The 21,916-nt window shown below is 37.4% G+C and overlaps 1 protein-coding gene across 2 annotated transcripts in view; it reads right to left on the bottom strand.

The window, feature by feature from the left end:
- FBXL4 (F-box and leucine rich repeat protein 4) overlaps positions 1 to 13,723 on the bottom strand; it is a 67,152-nt gene extending 53,429 nt beyond the window's left edge. Inside the window, exon 1 of one of the 2 annotated variants that reach the window (XM_012769417.3) lies at positions 13,589 to 13,723. The gene's annotated coding sequence lies outside the window, so the exon portion shown is untranslated. Of the gene's footprint in view, positions 1 to 3,168; positions 6,806 to 13,588 lie in introns of those variants that run through there. The other variant, XM_012769419.3, reaches the window with a different exon arrangement.
- Positions 13,724 to 21,916: the final 8,193 nt, after the last annotated feature.

The raw sequence follows: 21,916 nt of genomic DNA, 5'->3' as shown, positions 1-21,916 counted from the left end.
GATTCAAATGTATGAACTTCTTTGAAGCCATCTAAGAAGGAAGAGTATACATATTGAAATTTTACTTTTCAAAGAGAACGAAAAAAAGTGGTAACTTCTGTGAGCACAAAAGCAGCCCCTGAATACATACGAGAGACTTGACTCTGGCCACAAAGAAACTGATTGAAATTAAAGAAAGATTCATGAAAGAGATGATTGGAGAGGTAAAAGAAAGCTATTTTCTCAAACACAGTGATTTTTTTAACACTCCAAATCTATGTTAAGACTGCAGGTTGATTATGGAGAAGTGGAAAAACTATGGATGAAAAAGTTAACATTTTTTCTTAGATAAGAGAAGTTATCCTTTACCTAAGTTATCTCAGGTTATCTCTTTTAAAGGACATATCTAAAAAAGAGGCCAAGAGCAGCAATAATACAAGATAATACAGCAATAATAATAATACAACAATAATACAAGCAAGGGTAAAAAGACAGGTTAATATTGTTCTGGTATTAGATATGGTATGAAGGAGTGATAGCAAAAGCATCCATTTTTCTTCATCATAATTATTGGCATTCTAATTGTATGTGCTTGAAACTAACATAAAATGTAACAGTGTCATGTGGAGAATACTGGTGATATTATCTTAAGATTTTATGTGCTTCTTTCTTCCTCTAAATAAATTCTTCTGGAGTTCTTAAATGAACCAAGTGGTTCAACAGGGAGAACAGAGACTCTCATCCAGCTTCAGAGCTTCTTGAGAATCCAGGCAAACAATACAAAGAGAGAAAGCAGGGGGAATTCAGGAAGAGCAAAAAACTAAAGGTAGAGGAAAAAAATCTTTAAAACCAGAGGTAAAAGTACCTTTCTTTCTTCCAGAAATCAAGGTATCCCTCAAAAATGCAAGAAAGTAACACAGAAGGTCTGGAACACAGTAGGCACTTCACAAATTTCTGCTGAGTTAATGAACCAACTGCAGAAACTAAGCAAGAGGTACCTAAGAAGTCAGACTAGGAATGAATTTATCAGAAAACAGGGCTAAGATTTAAAACCAATTTAAGCTAGGAATTGATACTGGTTAGTTCTGCATCATGTGTTTTCTCCTCTTTCCTAGACTTTCTTTAACAAGCATATCTAAACTTCTGAAATATTTCATAATCAATCTTTAGTAGCAAAGAAAAGCAGAAGGAATCAGAGGAATTCAAAAAATAAATAAATAAAAGCAGAGCTGTAGATGAGTGGAATGGTAACTTTACTGATACGATGGACCTGAAAAACAACTTCCTGCCCAAGGTACTATCTCACAAAGTGAAAGAAGGACATGTTTCTAATTACACAGGTATGACAATACAAAGTATCTTAGATACAGATACCACTATGCTATATTATCTGTATTTTTACCTTTTTCTTCATTATTTAATGATGGGTTAAGAATAAACCATCTGAATGAGAAGAGCTGTGAATTCAGAATAATCCTAAACCTTTAGCACATACACAATGTATATTAACTAAAATATTAAAATTAAGAGATGTCTGGTTAAGGATAATTTTAATGTACTTACTAAATAAAGAAAAATGATATCTCTATCAAAACCATATACTGTAAAACTGTAACATTTTTGTACATTACCATAAAGAACATTTTACCTAAGAAAAATATAGATTTACAGTAATCCTACCTAATAAAAATTCAAGTACAATATCATAGTTCTGTCACAGCTATTATAGCTAAAAGAATAATTAAGTGAAATGGTATAAAGTTAAATTAACTTTGGGGTATAGTTTGCATTCCAAAAATGTACCCCATTTTAAGTATATAGTTTCATGAATTTTGATAAAGACATTCACCAATGTAACCACCACCAAAATCAAGGTATCGAATTCTTCCATTAGACCAAAAGGTTTCCTGGTGTCCCTTTCCAGCCAATTACCCATTCACATCCTGCAACAGGCAAAAAACCGATCTGCTTTCTGTCACTATAAACCAGATTGCCCTTTATTCCAGAGTTACATGTAAGTGAAATAATATGTACAGTTGGTCCTTGAACAACATGGGTTTAAACTGTGCAGGAATACTTATATGTGTGTTTTCTTCTGCCTCTGCCATCCCTAAAACAGCAAAATTAACACCTCCTCTGCCTCCTACCCCTCTCCTCCTCAGCCTACTCAATGCGAAGATGAGAATGAAGGCCTTTATGATGATCCACTTCTACTTAATAAACAGTAAATCTATTTTCTTTGTTAGGATTTTAATATTTTTTCTTTAGCTTAGTGTAAGAATATAGCAGGTAATACAAATAACATACAAAATATATGTTAATCAACTGTTTGTTATCCACAAGGCTTTCAGTCAACTACAAACCTAACTATTAACTATTGGGTAAGTTAAGATTTGAGGAGTCAAAAGTTATATGTGTATTTTTAAGTGTGTGGTAGGTTGGCACTGCAACCTTCATGTTGTTCAAGGACCAAATGACTTTTTTGAGTCTAGCTTATTTTGCTCAGTATATCTTTGAGATTTACCTATGTTGCTATGTGTATCAGTTCACTCCCTTTTATTCTACATGGTATTCCATCACACAGTGGACCCTGGAATAATGTAGGAGAAAGGAGCGTGAACCCCACCACCACCCTGTGCAGTTGAAAATCCAAGTATAACTTTGACTCCCCCAAAACTTAAACACTAATAGCTTACCATTGGCAGGAAGCCTTACTGACACTATAGTCAATTAACATAGGTAGTATGTTATATGTATTAAATAATGTATTCTTACAGGGGTGACACAGGTGGAAGATGGAGGAGGTAGAAGAGTAGGCAGAAGTGGCAGGCACACTTGGTACTTTGCTTTTTTATTTCTCTAAAAACGTTTCTGTAAAGTACCAATCTTTGTTCCAATATTTGCTTTTGTTCCACTGTCCATATCACAGAAGAATCTATGTTATAAAAGAAGTCAAAAGCAGTCTTGAATAATCAAAAGCCTTTTGCCAGACTGTCTGATGTCAATTTGTTTTCTGGCACTGCCGCTTCTATGTTTTTTTCCTCATCATCTGTCACTGGTATAGAAACACTCATCTCCATTAAGTTGCCTTCTGTTAATTCCTCTGGTGTGGTGTCTATTAGCTCTTGGATTTCTCCAAGATTTATATATAGAAACCCCTCACTCCCCCACCTTTTGTGCCACACTCACAGTCTCTTTCATGATTTCCTCGATTAACTCAAGTCACAAATCCTATGATGTGCATACATCTGGACACAGTTTCTGTCAGCAGGACTTTGTTTCAGGCTTGGTGGCTTTCACAGCTCTTTCTTTAACAACAATGGAATCTTCAATGGTGTAATCCTTCTAGATTTCCACGATGTTCTCTCTGTTGAGGTTCTTGTCCATGGAGTTGACAATCCCTTCCATAAGTACCATGTGTAATGAGCCTTAAAGGTCCTTATGACACCCTAATCTAGAGACTGTAAGAGAGACACGTTGTGTTTGGGGGCAAGTAGAACGCTTCAGTGCTTTCAGTGTTAAGACTCAGGAAGTTCTGGGTGGCCAGGGGCATTAGCCAAGATCAAAAGAACTTTATAAAGGCACTCTCTTACTAGCAAGAGACTTCCTGACTTAAGGGACAAAGCAGGGTTCTCATTGTTCAGGCCTTCTTATTATTTAATCAAAAAACTGGCAGGGAGTATTTATCTTTTCCCTTCAGGATTTGAGTGTTAGTCCCTTTACAGATAAGGGAAGCCCTGATCATAAACCCAACTGCATTTGCACAAAACAGTAGTGCTAGCCTTAAATCCTTCCTGCCTTAACTCCTGGTGCTCATTTCTCTTCCTTACTGATAAATGTCCTTTGGGGCATTTTTTTCCAGAGTAGGGAACTTCCAAATGCATTAAAAACCTGTTCGGGCAGATACCCTTATTCCTTAATATACTTAAAAAAATCTTTTTAGAGACAAGCTCTCGCTGTGTCACCCAGGTTGAAGTGCAGTGGCGCAATCATAGCTCACTGTAACCTCAAACCCCTGGCCTCAAGCGATCCTCCCTCTTTGGCCTTCCAACGTGCTGGGATTATGGGCAGAAGCCACTGTGCCTGGCCCTCAGTGATTTTCTTAATGGTACCTGAGAACCTGTCTGCTGCCTCTTGGTTGGCAGAAGCTGCTTCTCCTTTCTCTTGACTTTTTTAAGCCAAATCTTTCTAAAATTGTCAAACCATCCTTTGCTGGCATTAAATTTTCCAGCCTTAGATTTTTCATCTTCCTTAGTTTTAAGTTGTAATAATGACTTTGCATTTTCTCAAATCATGTTAGTCTATAGGTATGCCTTTCTTATAGCAATCCTGCACTCACATAAAAGCTACATTTTCAATACGAGATAAAAAGAAAACATTTCAGAAAAAGTACTTCCTAGTGTAGCTGCAGCAATGGCTTGATGGATTTCTTTTCCTTTTTTTCACAACGGTCTTTACACTGGATTCATTTATCCTGAAATGGCAGGCAACTGCAACTGCAGACCACAATTGACAGTACATATCAAGCAATTCAACTTTTTCTTGTAATGTCATGACTTTTCTCTGCTTCGTGAGAGCACTTTCAGCATCACTAGTGGCACTTCTTATGAGTTCCATGGTGTTATTCAAGGTTTACGGTATTGCACTAAATACAATGAAAAATACATGAGAACTACAAGAGATCACTTTTCACTGCAACATGCAATTCATTGGAAGGGCAAACTGCATCAGGTAGAGATGATTAGCATCGCACAGTGTTATTATTTTTTGTTTTTTTTTGCTTTTTATACTCAATACCCTGAGGTCAGAGATCAGACAGTGTTTTAAGCAGATACCTATAATCTTTGAGGCTGCCGCAACAAGGGAAGGTGGCTACAAAATTATTACAGTAGAACAATATATACTATAGCCAATTTTATGCAGTTATGATTCAATGTGCATCTTTACATTGTTTATATTTCTCTTGACTGCAGATGGCACCATTTATTTTGTGTGTAAGTTTTGATAAATTTTAACTTTTTATAGATTTCTGTACATTCTATGGTAATAAATGATAAAACAGACTAGTATCCACATGTTTTATACATTCATAATACATCTTTTTAAAATTTTCTCAACATCTCTAGGCTTTGTGGTTTGTCTAGTGAGTTTATTCAAATTGCTGCAAAACTCCAAGAACTTTTCCTATAGTTACTGAAAAAAAATCTGCCTATAAGTGGACTGGCACAGTTCAAACCCATGTTGTTCCAGGGTCAACCATATTGATATATCCATTCACCTGTTGATTTATATTTGGGTTGTTTCTAGGACCAAACTGTCTCCAAAGCGGCTGTAGCATTTTACATTTTCACCAGCAAACTATGAGAGTTCCAGTTGCTCCACATCCTCACTAATAGTTAATATTGTCAGTTTTTATCCATTCTAGTGGGTAGGCAATGATATAGTCTTAATTTCATTTCTCAATTTATTAATGACAAGGAGTATCATTTCATGTGCTTGTCATTTGTATCTTCTTTAGTGCAATATCTATTTTGCTCATTTTTTAACCCAGTTTTTTTGTTGTTGTTTTCTTATTATTGAGTTATAAGAGTTCTTTATACATTCTAGATACAAACTCTTCATCACATAAATATTTTGGAAGTATTTTCTCCTAGTCTGTGCCTGACTTTTCATTTGCTTGGTAGTATCTTTAAAAGATTTTAAGTCCAATTTACTTTTTTCTTTTATGGTATATTTGTGTGTCCTGGCACACATTTTACTGAACAGCAGCATGAAGCACAGTTTCAAAAGGGTAAACCCTGGGAAAGACAGTATTTAATGTCTTAGATCTGGGAAGAATTAATTACAGATTAATAACATTTTAGGATGATACCAAATTAGATGCTGCAACCATTTCTAGTGGGAATGCAAAATGGTATAGCCACTTTGCAAAACAGTTTGGCAGTTCAAGGTTCATACACCCTTACCAAACCATCCAGCAATCCCACTCTCAGGTATTTACCCAAGCATAGTGAAAACTTATATTCAAACAAAAACCTGCACCCATGTGTTTACAGCAGATTTATTCATAATTCAAACCTGGAAACAAACAAGTTGTCCTTAACAGGTGAATGAATAAACAGTGGTACATCCATACAATGAATTACTACTCAGCAAATATAAAAAGGAATGAACAACCCAGGTGATAATATAGATAAACCTTAAAATTTATTTTTCTAAGTGACAGAAGCCTGATGCAAAGGCTACATACTGTATGATTCCACTTATATGATATGCTGGAAAAGGCAAAATTATAGGCAAGGCAAACAGATCTATGTGCCTGGGCTTTAGGGAAGGTAGCAGAGGTTAACTTCAATGACTATAAAAGGGGCCACAGAAAGGAATTTTTAGGGTGATGGTTCTGTGTGGTATCATTTTCAGTCTTTGTTTTAGATCAAAATGAGTCGAGCTAGAGATATGATACCCTGGTATTGGCTTATTATGTTCATCACAGCTTATTTGTCTGTTTCTAACCAGAACATCCTTAAAGATATCTACTAGCTGGCCTGTCCTACCCATTCATCCTGCCCAGGGCAAATACTGTTCACAGAGCCCCAACTACTCACCTTGTCTTGGGAAACCGCCTCTCCAGAGACTAGTGACCTTCATGACTTCAGAAGAATTTCAGACCAGAAACAAATCAGTCAATGCAGATCTATATTTATATGTCTGAATGTAATTGGTCATTTTAAACACAGGAAAAGAAGTCAGCCAATTATAGCAAATGGGAAAGCTAATGTCAAAATCTGAAGAATAGTTAAAAAATAATTATTATGTTTAATGTGAATAGGTTATAGGATACATTAAAAAATAAAAGCTTATTTAAAAAATGATCAAAATGTTCTTAGAAACTAAAAACATGGTGACTGAAATTGAAAATTAAAATGAGGAAAATGATAAGTGACCTAGAGCACAAATGTGAGAAACCTAATACTTATATAAGATGAATTCAAGAAGATACTGTAGCTGATTGAAATTTAAGGAAATGCTAGCAGATAATGTAATATTTTAGAAATTCTAAAGGAAAAAAACTGATTCAAACTCCTATTCACATAGAAAAACAACAAAATGAAAAATATTTCTGGGCATGCAAGTACACTTCCCATAACTCTTCCTAAAAGCATTATTCAAGAATTTATTCCAGTAAAAAAAAAAAAAAATTAAATAAATAATTTAGAAAAGGGGGAAGACCTAACATTCAAGTAACAAGTGACCTCATAGTTAAATCTAAATAATTACAGATACAGTGCTGGTAAAGGTTAAAAGAATGGTCAGCAGGGGGAAAAGAACCCAGAAGTAATGTAAAAAAGAAATGAAATCAATAAAACCAAGAATGTAGAGAAGACAAGTGACCAATAAAACCAAGAATATAGCGAAGAAAGGGGAAAAATGATAGTAATAAAGAATCAGTTATAGATGGTTTTAGAATTTCCAAGATTGTAGAAGAAGGGAACAAAGTAAATATGACTTGGTTAAATTTTCCTATTACAGATAAACACTTCTGCATAAGGTATCCTTGTGATGGAAATATTATGTATTTTGACTTTGGTGGTAGTCACAGGAATCTACATAAAATTGCCTAGAAACAAACACACACACATATAAACATACACACACAAAGAGTACATGTAAAATTGGTGAAATCTGAATAAGGTCTATAGACTGTATCAATGTCAATTTCCTGAGTGTAATATTGTACTATAGTTATACAAGATATAAGGAGGAAACTGGGTGAAGTATACACAGGATCTAGATCTCTCTGCATTATTTCTTACCATTGCATGTGAATCTATAAGTATCTTTCAAAAAAGTTTTTTAAAATGCAAAACACAAAAAGACAATCTTGCAAATGGGGAGGGGGGAAGAATGGAGGGAGAAACTCCAGCTATATAATGTTTGATGTTATGAAAGGCAAGTAAAGCAAAATAATGTAGAATGACTGAAAATACACATGTGGGCAATAAAGATCTATCAGGTTAACACAAAACTGACAGAAGGCAAGAATAATATCAGACAATGTAAACTCCAGAGCAAAAAAATCATTAAACAGGGCAAAAAAAGGTATTTTATATTTTTAAAGATAAAAGCTACTAAGAAAAATTACACATAATAGTGTTTAAGGATGAATTTTATCAAAATCATAGTCTCAGTCAGGAACTAACATACTTTAGTTACTAATTTGTCAGTTTTTAGAAAATAACAAATAAGGATATTATATGTTATAATAAATGTGTCAAATCAAAACAACAGAGAAAGGAGAGCTCATCAACATAAATGTTTTGGGAAAATGTCCAGCAATTTAGAAAAATAAATTTGAAAATCTAAATATATTACAAAAAATATACAATAAAAGATGTATACAGAGTATTTTAATAATCTTGGGGTGGAAACCCAGAAGCCATAAAGAAAAAGAACAAAACTAGCAACATAAATATTAAAGATTTCTATAGCAAAAGCTCCCAGAAATCACCTTACAAGAAAGAAGAGGCTATAAGAAAATAACAAGGCCGGGCGCGGTGGCTCACGCCTGTAATCCTAGCACTTTGGGAGGCCGAGGCAGGCGGATTGCTCAAGGTCAGGAGTTCGAAACCAGCCTGAGCGAGACCCTGTCTCTACCAAAAATAGAAATAAATTAATTGACCAACTAAAAATATATATACAAAAAATTAGCCGGGCATGGTGGCGCATGCCTGTAGTCCCAGCTACTCAGGAGGCTGAGGCAGTAGGATCGCTGAGCCCCGGAGATTGAGGTTGCTGTGAGCCAGGCTGACGCCACGGCACTCACTCTAGCCTGGGCAACAAAGTGAGACTCTGTCTCAAAAAAAAAAAAGAAAATAACAAATGATGTACCAAGCTGTTAATAGCCACAATATGTAAACAGCTATTACAAATCAATAAGACGAATACTTCAACATGAAACTAAGCAAAGAATATGATCATGTAAAAGTACAAATGACCAACTAACATACAGTCAATCCCATCAATAAGCAAGGAAATGCGGTATTAAAACAGTAATAAAGTAGCATTTTTCAGTCATAAAATCACTAAATATAAAAAAATGATATCATCTTAGCAGTTATAATACTTCACAGGTCTCTCAAATTTCTAGAAGTCGTATAAGCAGAGGAACTCATGGCCTTTGTTTACATGCCAAACAGCCCTGACATACAAACAGAGGTCTCCCTCTGGAGCAGAGGGCAGGTTTGTATACTATCCAAGAAAATATAGACAATGTCTCCTTCAAAATCAGATAAGCAAAAATCAGGTAAGTTCACTCAAAGTACACCATGAAAGATTCAGGTTCCCTAAATTCAAGATTCCTCTCCTGTAACAAAACCTACTCTGTGTGCTAGTGTCACCTAGCCCTGGTCCCATCACCTGTGGAAATTGGAGCTCCAGGAATCAGCATAAAAAGATGATACTATGGCTACTGGTACTGTTGTGCTTTGTCTCTGACCCAGGCAGCTTGATTCCCGACAGCACCCGTTAAAACCGTTAGCTTGCAAGTAGGGTATAATCTCAGACCTTTGATGATTCTTGGCAATGATATGGCAAAAGCAGTATTCTCATAAATTGTATAAATGTCCTCTTACCAACAACCTTTGTGAAGTGTACTATATATAGCAGAATCTCTATAATATCTCTAAAATATATGTGTAGCATTTGACCCAGCAATTCCACATCTACGTATTTACACTAAGGAAATAAACAAACATGCAAATATATATATATATATATATACAAAAATAATCACTGCAGTTATGTTTATAATAAATTTGGAATAGCCTAAACATCAATAGGAAATTGGTTAAATAAATTTGGGGTTATTTCTACAATAAAATACTACAAAGACTTTTCAAAAAGATGTTATATGCACTGACATAGAAAAATGTTCATTATTACTAACAGAAGCTATAGAAAGTTACATTTGGTACATTGCCATTTATGAAACAAACAGACTTATACACATATATTTTTAAAATCTAGAAGGAGCGAGAACAAATTATTAAAGGGTGATGATCTTTGTGGAACAGAGTTACTGGGTACGTGGGCACACAACACTTTCACTTCCTCCTTTGGCTATTTCTGTATTGCTTAATTTTTTTAAAGAATGTTTTTGTTAGTTTGTTTGTTTGTTTGTTTGTTTGAGATAAGGTCTTACTCTGTTGCCCAGGCTAGAGTGCAGTGGCCTCATCATAGCTCAGAGCAGCCTTAAACTCCTAGGCTTACTCCATCATCCTGCCTCAGTCCCTTGCACAGCTGGGACTATAAGTGCCTTCCACCACACTTGGCTCATTTTTTTTTTTTTTCTTTTTTTTTTGTAGAGACAGGGTGGAACTCCTGGTATCAAGTGATCCTCCCACCTTGGCCTCCTAAAGTGCTAGGATCATAGGTGTGAGCCACAGCACCTGGCAGAGAACATATATATTTTTTTTATGATCGAGTTTTATGATAAAGTTTTTAAGTGTCTATTATGGCAACATATGGAAATTGATTATATTTGACATCCAGCTGGAAAGGTAAAATACAAATGGACATGAGGATGTCCCAGGGAAGACATCTACAGCCATTTACCTCTTAGAGCTGCAGAAATCAGCTACAAAACGTCCTAAATCATAGCCACACTGTTAGGTAAACAGCAAGGGTTTCCGGGTCATATAGGGACAAAAGTAGATGTCTTGCTTTGGTGCAACTGCCCCACCTGGGAAAAGGACAAGGATGGGTCGCAGGCCCCACTCCTTGGTCCCAACCAACTGCCATGCCTGGGGTAGGAAGGAACACCCTACAAATTTGCCAATCAGAACTTAGCATGCCAACTGCAAAACAATGCAGAGGGCTCCTTCGCCCACAGACCAAGCACCATAGGTACAATAGAGCCCAGATAGAAAAACCCGCATGCATAGTAAGACTCAGGTCATGCAACTCCCAGCTGTCCAAAGTGGCTTCATGGTGACGTCTGAATCACGGGGAGGTCCCTATCTGGACACTATAAAACAAGACCCAGCCCATAACCAAACTCTTTTTCTGCTATGACAAGGGGTCTGGTTGTCATCTGTGGTGTATGTATCTTGCTCTGTATACCTCTATTTTGCTCTAAAATCCTATCTTTCTCTCCCTCACTAAATCTCACCTCATGCTTGCCTTATTTTGGTGTGTCTGGTCATTTTTCTGCCAAAAGCACACCAAGAACTGAGAACACAGAACAAGACTAACCCTGACAACACTACACTTATTAAGACACAATGCAAAGTCAAAAGACATGCAGACTTTGAATCAGGCTGCTGCTTCTCTATGTAGAACTCTGAAGATCAACTTGAGTGGTGAATTCTGAGTGAACAAAAGAAGGGGTTTATTTAGCAACAGTTAATGACTCAACTGACCATGGAAAAAGCAAGCTTAAAAAAATTAATTTCAAGAACAGACAAGAAACTTTAAAAGCAGGGAGGGGAGCAAGAGGTAAAGAAAGGAAACTGACTTGTACCCATTAAATGTGTTAACTCTAAAAATATTTAGTGATGTCTACAATATGCCAGGCATTGTTCAAATCACTAGACATTAAAACACACTATAAAGCTAGAATAATAGGAGCAGCAAGGAAGCCAGAGATCACTGCACAATAGTTTACAGGGTCCCAAGAATATACAGAAATTGGGGCTTATGATACTTACAGTACTTATCAGCAGAGAAAAATAGAATTCAACAAACGATGATGGGGTCACTGCTTAACAAAAAAGTTAAAGCCTTACTTCCTATCTCACACTAAAATATGAATAAGACCATTAATAGTACTAGAAGAAAACATAGGTGGATATTTATATACCACTCATGGGGCAAAACGCCTTTCTGAAAGGACACCAAAGTTAGATCCATGACGTTAAGATGGAGAATGTTGAATACACCAAAATTAAGATGAGGCAATAAGACTAACACTGTAAAGAAAGAAGGGGCAGGCCGGGCGCGGTGGCTCACGCCTGTAATCCTAGCTCTCTGGGAGGCCGAGGCGGGCGGATTGCTCCAGGTCAGGAGTTCGAAACCAGCCTGAGCAAGAGCGAGACCCCGTCTCTACTATAAAATAGAAGGAAATTAATTGGCCAACTAATATATATACAAAAAATTAGCCGGGCATGGTGGCGAATGCCTGTAGTCCCAGCTACTTGGGAGGCTGAGGCAGGAGGATTGCTCGAGCCAGGAGTTTGAGGTTGCTGTGAGCTAGGCTGACGCCACGGCACTCACTCTAGCCTGGGCAACAAAGCGAGACTCTGTCTCAAAAAAAAAAAAAAAAAAAAAAGAAAGAAGGGGCAGTTTTTATTAACTGACCATATGTGGAAGTAAAAGACAAGCAGTTACCAACATTTTAAGATACCACTGTACAGAGGACTATAACTGCATTATTGCATCAAGGTGTGAGTAAGAGAAGTTAACCACTTACATTGACCTAACCTCTTTGATTTTCAAGTAACAGAAGGGAAGAATATGAAAAACCAGGGTTCAGAAAAGCCAAAATTTGGGTCAGCAGTTTTAAAAAAAAAAGAAGTTAGTATTCAGGAAGTGTGGAAAAAAGAATCCAATTCAACGAATACTACAGAGTGATGCACACTGCTACTAGAAAGACAAGTACGCTGATCCTTTCACCCAAGAACTTAGTATCTGATAAAGGATGATAGAAGCGTTGATCTGTCTGTATAGTCTCCCTCTACTCAACCAACAGGTACGAAATATGTAATACAGAAGCATGAAGTGAGCTTGAAGGAAAAAGTGTACCTATATTCTAAACTTAATAAATCCAGGAGGGCACTTAAGCAGAAAAGACAGCTTGTCTTTAAACAGACCAGAACAAACAGCATCTGGTAGTAGTGAGCCCTCCAGGGTATAAAGCCAGACTCAGTATCCTGCAAACGCAACTACTTGACCACAGGTTGAGACCATCTTAACTTTCTGGTTATTTGTATGCTGCATTTCAATTTGTTTATGTTTCTCAAGGCTTTGTGGCAATCATCATTTGTGAAACCAAGAAATCCAAAACCACCCCTGTTGCAAACATACTGACAAGGAGGCCAAGGGGATGGTCACCCTAGCAGCACCCCTAAACATTGAAATAAGGTTGCAGCCGGGCATCTTGTGGCAGTCCTGAGGAAAGAAAACATGGGCCCGGATAGGCAAAAATCATCGCATGTCAGGGAAATCGGGGCAGCAGGCACAGAAGCAACAAGTACACAGACGGGCAAAGGCCAACCCGTGGCGTCCAGATTAGCGCAGCGCGCGGATCTGGGCAGATCCCAGGGTGTAAACAACCCTGCGCCGCGCACACGTCTGGGCGGCGCCTCCCGCCCTGCCGACAGACCGGGACAGGGAAATAGCGCCCGAAGCGCGTAAACAGTTTCCGGGGTCCCCAGCAAGCCCCGCAAGCGCAGCGCAGCGCGGGCGGGGCAGGGGCGGCGGAGGGGCGGGCGGCGGAAGCCTGTGCCCTGCGCCCAGGCTCTCCAGGCGGGGCCCGCCGCACAGCCCGGCCCCAGCGCCGCAGGAAGAAGACGGAGACGCTCAGGAGGGAGAATTAAAGGAAAGGCCGTACCCTGCAGGGTCCGGGAGAGGCGCGCGCCGCGGGCTTCACCAGAGACCAGGCGGCGCGGGGGCGGTTCCCGCACTCTCGCGCTGCGGCACCGCAGCGGCGAGCCCGGCCCAGCGCGACCCGGAAGGAAGACGCAGCGGCTGCGAGGAGGGGCGGGGCCTGGGGCGCGGGGGCGGGGCGTGGGGCGGGGCGGGGCGGGGCCAGGAAGCAGGCAGGGCGCTGTTCCCGCCGGAGGTGCTTGAGGGCTTCTGGACAGCCCTGTCGTAGGCCCGGGGGGAGGAGCTTCCTGCTGGCTTCTCCGCTCCCGAGGTGAACTTGTAAATGGCCCAGTTACTCCCTGGCAGGCATGGGTTGCAAACGCTCTGCAATATAATCCCTTCAAGCGCCGGCTTGACATCTGTAGTGTAGTCTTGCTGAGAGCTTAATCCAGATTTGGCGGGTCAGGTGATGCATAGGTATTCCGGGCGGCAGGATCCGCAGAGGAAAAGAGGAAGATACATTATGGAGCTCTTGGTGAAGGCATAATTCACCAAGTTTGCAAACATCTTCTGCCCCGATACAAATCCTAACGCCTCTGACCATGACCACCGATGAAGAAGATACTCTTGCGGCCTCCCTTCCTCAGCCATGTTGATTTATTTTCGGTAGATACAGTATCGCCCATTTTAGTTTGCATCCTATTTGACTTGTTAAAAAATTTCCATTAAGATGGAAAAACATTTAATAATAAAATGTTAATCCACGCATTGTTTGTCTCATTGCTCCTATAAAGAGGCAGAATAATAGGGATAGGGATATTTATATGACTGAGCCAATATATAATGTGCAATATAAATTGTATACAAAAATGGGAATTTTATTTTTTACTTTCTTCAATTTCTTTTACAATTTAATTTTTTAACTGATACATAATAGCTGTACACATTTTCCCAATACATGTGATAATTTGATTCATTCATATAATCAAATCAGGGTAATTGGGATATCCATCACCTTAAATATTTATCTTTTTTTTTAAGCTAGGAACATTTGAATTTTTCCTTTCGAGCTATTTTTAAATGTGCAATAGATTAATGTTAACTATAGTCACTTTACTCACCTATTAAACACCAGGTCTTGGCCGGGCGCGGTGGCTCACGCCTGTAATCCTAGCTCTTGGGAGGCCGAGGCGGGCGGATTGCTCAAGGTCAGGAGTTCAAAACCAGCCTGAGCAAGAGCGAGACCCCGTCTCTACTATAAATAGAAAGAAATTAATTGGCCAACTGATATATATATATATATATACATATATATATATATATAAAAATATTAGCCGGGCATGGTGGCACATGCCTGTAGTCCCAGCTACTCGGGAGGCTGAGGCAGGAGGATTGCTCGAGCCGAGGAGATTGAGGTTGCTGTGAGCTAGGCTGACGCCACGGCACTCACTCTAGCCTGGACAACAAAGCGAGACTCTGTCTCAAAAAAAAAAAACAAAAAAAAACCACCAGGTCTTATTTCTTCTAAATGTCTATTTATACCCATTTATACTCTCTTCATCCTCCTCTTTCCTACCCTTCCCAGACTCTGGTAACCACCAGTCTGCTCTCTATCTTCATGAGATTCACTTTTTTAGTTCCCACATACAAGTGAGAACACGTGACATTTATCTTTCTGTGCCTGGCTTATTTTACTTAACATAATAACCTCCAGTGCCCTCCATGTTGCTGCAAACAACAGGATTTCGTTCTTTTTTATAGCTGAATAATATTCCATTATGTATATATGCTACATTTTCTTTATCCATCCATTGATGGACACATGCTCTGGCTGTTGTGAATAATGTCACAGTAACATAGGAGTACAGATTTCTCTTCAATATTTTGATTTCTGTTCTTTTGGATATATACCCAGTAATGGAATTGCTGAATCGTACAGTAATTCTATTTTTATTTTTGAAGAAAGTCCATATTGTTTTCCTTAGTGGCTGTACTGATTACATTCCCACCAACAGTCTATGAGGGTTCCCCTTTCTCCACATCCATGCCAGCATCTGTTATTCATTGCCTTTTTGATAAAAGCCTTTCTAACTGGAGTGAGATGATATCTCATCATGGTTTTGATTTGTGTTTCTCTGATGATTAGTGATATTGAACATTTTTTCATATACCTGTTGGCCATTTGTATGCCTTCTTTTGAGAAATGTCCATTCAGATGTTTTATCCAGTTTGTAATCAGATTATTTGGGTTTTTTTCCTATTGAGTTATTTGACCTCCTTATATATCCTGGTTATTAATCCCTTGTCAGACGGATAGTTTGCAAATATTTTCTCTCATTCTGGAGTTGTCTTTTCACCTTGCTGATTGTTTTCTTTGCTTTGCAGAAGATTCTTAGCTTGATATATAATCCTGTTTGTCTATTTTTGCTTTTGTTGTCTGTGCTTTTAAGGTCTTACACAAAATATCTTTGCCCAGACCAATGTCCTGGAGTGTTTTCCCAACATTTTTTCCTAGTAGTTTCGTATTTCTAGATCTTAGATTTAAGTCTTTAATCAATTTTTATTTTATTTTGATATATGATGGGAGATAAGGGTCTAATTTTCTCTTCTGTGTGTGATATTCAGTTTTCCCATCTCCATTTACTAAAGAGACTGTATTGTATGTTCTTGGCACCTTTGTCAAAATCAATTGACCACAGGTGTGGGGGTTTATTTCTGGGCTATCTATTCTATTCCATTGGTTGATGTATCTGTTTTTATGTCACTATCGTGCTGTTTTGGTTATTACAACTCTATTGTATTATTCAAAGTTAGGTATTGTGATGCCTTCAGCTTTTTTCTTTCTGCGAAAGATTGCTTTGGCTTATCTAGAGTTTTTGGTGGTTCCATACAAATTTTATGAATTTTTTTCCTATTTTTGTGAAGAATATCATTGATATTTTGATAGGGATTGCATTGGATCTGAAGATCACTTTGAGTGGCATGGACATTTCAATGATTCTCCCAGTCCATGTACACAGAATATCATTCTATTTATGTGTGTCTTCTTTAATATCTTTGATTAATGTTTTATAGCTTTGTACAGATATTTTCCCTCCTTGGTTAAATTTGTTTCTAAGTATTTGTGTGTGTGTGTGGCTATTGTAAGCAGGATTTTTTTCTTGATTTCTTTTTCAAATAGCTATCAGTTTATAAAAAGGCTACTGATTTTTATATGCTGGTTTTGTATCCTGTAACCTTTCTAAGTTTGTTTATTAGTTTTAACAGTTTTTTAGTGGAGTCTTTAGGATTTTCTATATATAAGATCATGTCATCTGCAAACCGGGACAATTTAACTTCCTCCTTTCCAATTTAGATGACTTTTATTTCTTTTTCTTATCTAATTGCTCTGGCTAGGGCTTCCATGACTATGTTGAATAACAGTGGTGAAAGTGGATGTTCTTTTCTTATTCCAGTCATTAAAAGCTTTCAATTTGACTTTTTTTCCATTCAGTATGATATTAATATTAGCTGTGGATTTGTCATATATGGGCTTTGTTGTGTTGAGGTACATTCCTTCTACACCTAATTTCTTGAGAGTTTTTACTGTGAAGAAATGTTGAATTTTGTTAAATGCTTTTTCTGCATCTATTGAAGTGATCATGTGGTTTTTTTGTTCTTTATTTAATTAATGTAATGTATCACATTTATTGATTTGCATATGTTGAACCATTCTTGCATACCTGAGATGAATCCCACTTGACAATGGTGAATGATCTTTTTATCATTGAGGATTTTTGCATCCCAGGAATATTGGCCTGTAAGTTTTCTTTTTTGGTGTGTCATTGTCTGATTTTGATATTAGAGTAATTCTGGCCTCATAGAATGAGTTTGAAATTGTTCCCACCTCTACAGTTTTCCAGAAGAGTTTGAGAAGAATTGGTATTAGTCCTTCTTTAAATGTTTGATGGAGTTAAATAGCGAAGCTGTCAGGTCCTGGGCTTTTATTTTATGGGAGACAATTTATTACTGATTCCATTTTATTCCTTGTTATTGGTCTGTTCTCATTTTTCTGTATCTTTATGATTCAATCTTGGCTGGTTGTGTGTGTCCAGGAATTTATTCATTTCCTAATAATTTCTTACGATTCTTTGTATTTTTGTGCTATGAGTTATAATGTCTCTTTTTTCATCTCTGATTTTATTTATTTGAGTCTTCTCTCATTTTTTCTTTATTAGTCTGGTTAAAAGCTTGTTGATTTTGTCTATTTTTTTAAAAAAACCTAGTATGGCATTTTAAATGGGATATTGGAAAAGAAAAATGACATTATGAAAAAACTAGTGAAATTGGAATGAAGAGTATAATTTAGTTAATAGTAATATACCAATGCTGGTTTCTTAGTTGTGACAAATGCACTATGGTAACATAGGGTTTTGTTTTTTTTTTTTGAGACAGAGTCTCACTTTGTTGCCCAAGCTGGAGTGAATGCCGTGGCGTCAGCCTAGCTCACAGCAACCTCAAACTCCTGGGCTCAAGCAATCCTTCTGCCTCAGCCTCCTGAGTAGCTGGGACTACAGGCTTGTGCCACCATGCCCAGCTAATTTTTTCTATATATATTAGTTTGCCAATTAATTTCTTTCTATTTATAGTAGAGATGGGGTCTCACTCTTGCTTAGGCTGGTTTTGAACTCCTGACCTCGAGCAATCTGCCCTCCTCGGCATCCCAGAGTGCTAGGATTACAGGTGTGAGCCACAGCACCTGGCCAACATAAGATGTTAACAATAAGAGGAAAATGGATGGGTGGTATGTGGGAACTGTCTATATTATCATTGTAAATTTTCTGTATATCTAAATCTATTTGTTTCAACTTTTCTATAAATCTAAATCTATTATCAAATAAAAACTAGATGAAAACAACAATTTATCAATAAGTAAATAAGACTGACCCATCTATGGTTGCTGGTGAGACTCTATTGAGTTGATGCCTGTAAAGTGCTCACACCAAGTCTAACGACAGCAGCTGCTCATTCCTAAGATAATTTCTAGATAAGCTTTTCATTTGAGTATGAAATCTATTTTAAAAGGTTACAAAATATGAGTGTACAGTTTGATGAAAAGTAAACACACCCATGTATTTACTATTCAGATCAAAAACTAGATAAGTACCAGCATTCAGAAGCCCTGCTAAACCTCTTCCCCTTATTTTTCCCAAGGGTCACCATTATCCTGAATTCTAACACCAGAGATTAATTTTGCTAAGTTTTGACCTTTAAGTAGATGAAATCATATATTATATACTTCTTTGGGTATATAATATAGGTTTGTGAGAAAATTAGGTTTGTGAGAGTTATTCATGCTATTGAGTGTAATGGTAGTTTCTTGAGTTTCTATTGTATAACTATACCATAATTTATTTATCTATTTTATTCATGATGGTCATTGAGCTGCTTTTAGTTTTGATTACTACAAGTAATGCTGCTATTATAGTAACATTTTTGCTTTTATCTTTTGGATGAATATCTGTTGCATGCCCCTCCATACAGTTTCATCATTTCAGTGTCTAAAAGATGTGGTCATTGGTACTGTTGCTTATTTTGTCTAATTTTGTTTTTAATGGCAGTTAAAATACTTCTTGGAAAGTACACAAGTTCTTATTTAAAGAAAAGAAAAGTCTAAGGGAAGTTTCATTTCCATGACTAGATTGCATTTTGGTCATCATTGTTCAGTCTACCCTGCCTCCAACCTTCTCATCTCAAGGGCGATGCTGTTGCCGTGCTTTGTTTGCTGGGCAGGAGAGCCAAGTGAGGCAAAAGAAAAGGGCGATGCTTATCAGTTAGTGATGGCCCTGATTTAATGGGTGAACTAATGCCTAGTTATTAAATGGAATGTTGTTTGGAACTGAATAGCATCCCACGCTGTAACAGCACTATTACAAATAAAGAAAGTCCCAACAAGGCTTAATTGTGCATAAAGTCACCAGCTCAGCAAGCTGGTTATGATCTATTCTATGTTAGCTTCAAAAGTTACAATGTTCTACTCAAATGGGGAGGCGGGCAAAGAAGCAGCAGGTTCAAAACTCTTCTTTGTCCCTAACTCTTGAAACACTCACCATCATACCATCTACTGTTTTCAAGTGATTTTTCTTTATCTTAAAATGAAATTTCTACCAATTATAAACTTTCAGAACTATGAGTATGCATGACAATAAGATACTATATCAGATGATAGAGATAACATTCAGAACACTACAGAGAGGGCCAAAAATGTCTTCACAATGAGTTCCCTTTGGTTTTCTATCATTGGTTCCCAAGCAAGTTCTTCTCTTAAGTCAAGACCTCTCAGAAAATGCAACTCTATACATTTTCTACATAACTCAGCCAAAATAATTTACCCCCCTGTGGAATTTTAGGTTAACTAGTTTTTTAAAAAGTAGAATTCAGTCAGTAATATTAGTTCAAGATTTTTAATATGCCAATGACCAAAGAGCATGAATAATAGCCAGTCAGGGTAATCTCTTAGTCTACCTTTTTAAACCTCTTATAATCCATAAAAAGGTTTCATTTAATATTAATTTATCATTGTATTACTCTAGAAACAGTGACAACAATTAAGAAGAAAACCAGAATTATAAACAAGAAAAAAATCCAAACCCATAGAGTCCAGACCCTTTTTTTCACAGATGAAGAAACTGAAGCTCAAAGAGTTGAAATGAATTCCCCAAATCAGTGTCAGAGCTGTCAATGAAACCTAGTTGTTTGACTTTAAATCCAGAAGTCTGTTTTTTTTAATAACACATTACTTTCTAAATCAATAAACTTAACTAACCATGCTCCCATATAACACTAACCTTGAAGCAGCTGAATACAATAGAAAGAAAAATTGAACTTGGGAATAGGAAGACCCTTCTATCCAGCTCTGTCACATTAGGCTCTGTGATCTTGGATAAATTGTAGCTTTCTCTGAGCTTGTTCTCACTTCTATGAAATGTACCTAACTCATAGGCACTGGAAAGATTTAAAAGAGATCATATATATGAAAGCACTTTGTGAGCGATAAAGTAGTATGCAAATGTATGAATATTATTAATATTTATTAAAACATGCAGAAGATCAGTAATTGAGCCTTTCTAGTGCAAAATGTCAGAATAGAACCTTCAAGTTCATTCTAGTCTAACCCTTTTAATTGTCACCAGAGGAAAGAAAAGCCTAGAAAGACAGCATGATTTAGCCAGAGATTTATGACAAGTTGCTTGCAAAGCCAAGACTTGAATGTAGGTCTCTTAACTTGCAGCTTCCAGTGACTATTTCCTAATATCTTTAATAAGTGAATACTGACTACAAGTCAGTACGATTGTTTAAAGTAACCTGATAAAACTTTAAACTGAATTTACACAGGCCTACAAGGAATATCTTGAAATATATTTAAAAAATAAAAACGTACGTAACTTGCTCTGTTTGTGCTGTTTTGACTTGTACTGTTTCTTTTTCTGTAGCTTGGATCATATACTTAAAACCTTAACGATAATAAAGTTGGTCAGTGGTCAAGAATAATTTAGGAGAAATACCACCTGGAGGCAGAGGACTGAATAGGTCTCTTACTTCACACCTGCTCAAAGCCAGATAAATGAAGCTCATGGCCAGGGCCTCGGGTAAGCCCAGTTGAGGGTATAATCCTTGAGGCTACAATCCCTCTCCTTCCTACTTTTTCCTTTTTTTTAAGTGTAGAAGAGTTTTTTTTTTTTTTTTTCTTTGTGAGTTTTTTGTTTCACTAAAGATGGGGTCTTGCTCTGTTGTCAGGCTTCAGTACAGTAGCGACATCATAGCTCACTGCAACTTCCAACTCCTAGGTTCAAGCATTCCTTCTGCCTTGGCCTCCTGAGTAGTTGGGACTACAGACACATGCTACCATGCCCGGCTAAATTTTAAATCTTTTGTAGATTTAAAATCTTTTGTAGACTGGGATCTTTCTGTGTTGCCCATGCTGATCTTGAATTCCTGGGCTCAAGCAATCCTTCTGCCTTGGCCTCCCAAAGTGCTGGGATTACAGGAGTGAGCCAATGTACCCAGCTAAAAATGCTTCTGAAAGAATTCCTGTGTATCTATATTAGGTGGGTCCCTGTGGTCTGTTCACAGTGACATGGTAATTGTTAAAAGAACAAAGATTTTCTGTCTGTACAGGTAAAGCAAAAATGATAAGTGATTATCTGAGAGTTTCAATGTAAGTGTTTCATATAATTCAAGGTCTTCAACCTCTCACAATTATTTTGACCTCAGTGGAAGATTTGAGGGGGCTGGATTACCCAGATAAACTTTCAGTATTTATATATTTATCTGTGCCCCTGCACAACTGTTAATGTCCCTTCCCTACTTAATA

The sequence above is a fragment of the Microcebus murinus genome, chromosome 5 (assembly GCF_040939455.1).
Source record: "Microcebus murinus isolate Inina chromosome 5, M.murinus_Inina_mat1.0, whole genome shotgun sequence".
In the NCBI taxonomy this organism is placed as follows: Eukaryota; Metazoa; Chordata; class Mammalia; order Primates; family Cheirogaleidae; genus Microcebus; species Microcebus murinus.
The sequence above is the reverse complement of the archived record's forward strand: the minus strand, read 5'-3'. Positions and strand labels throughout refer to the sequence as shown.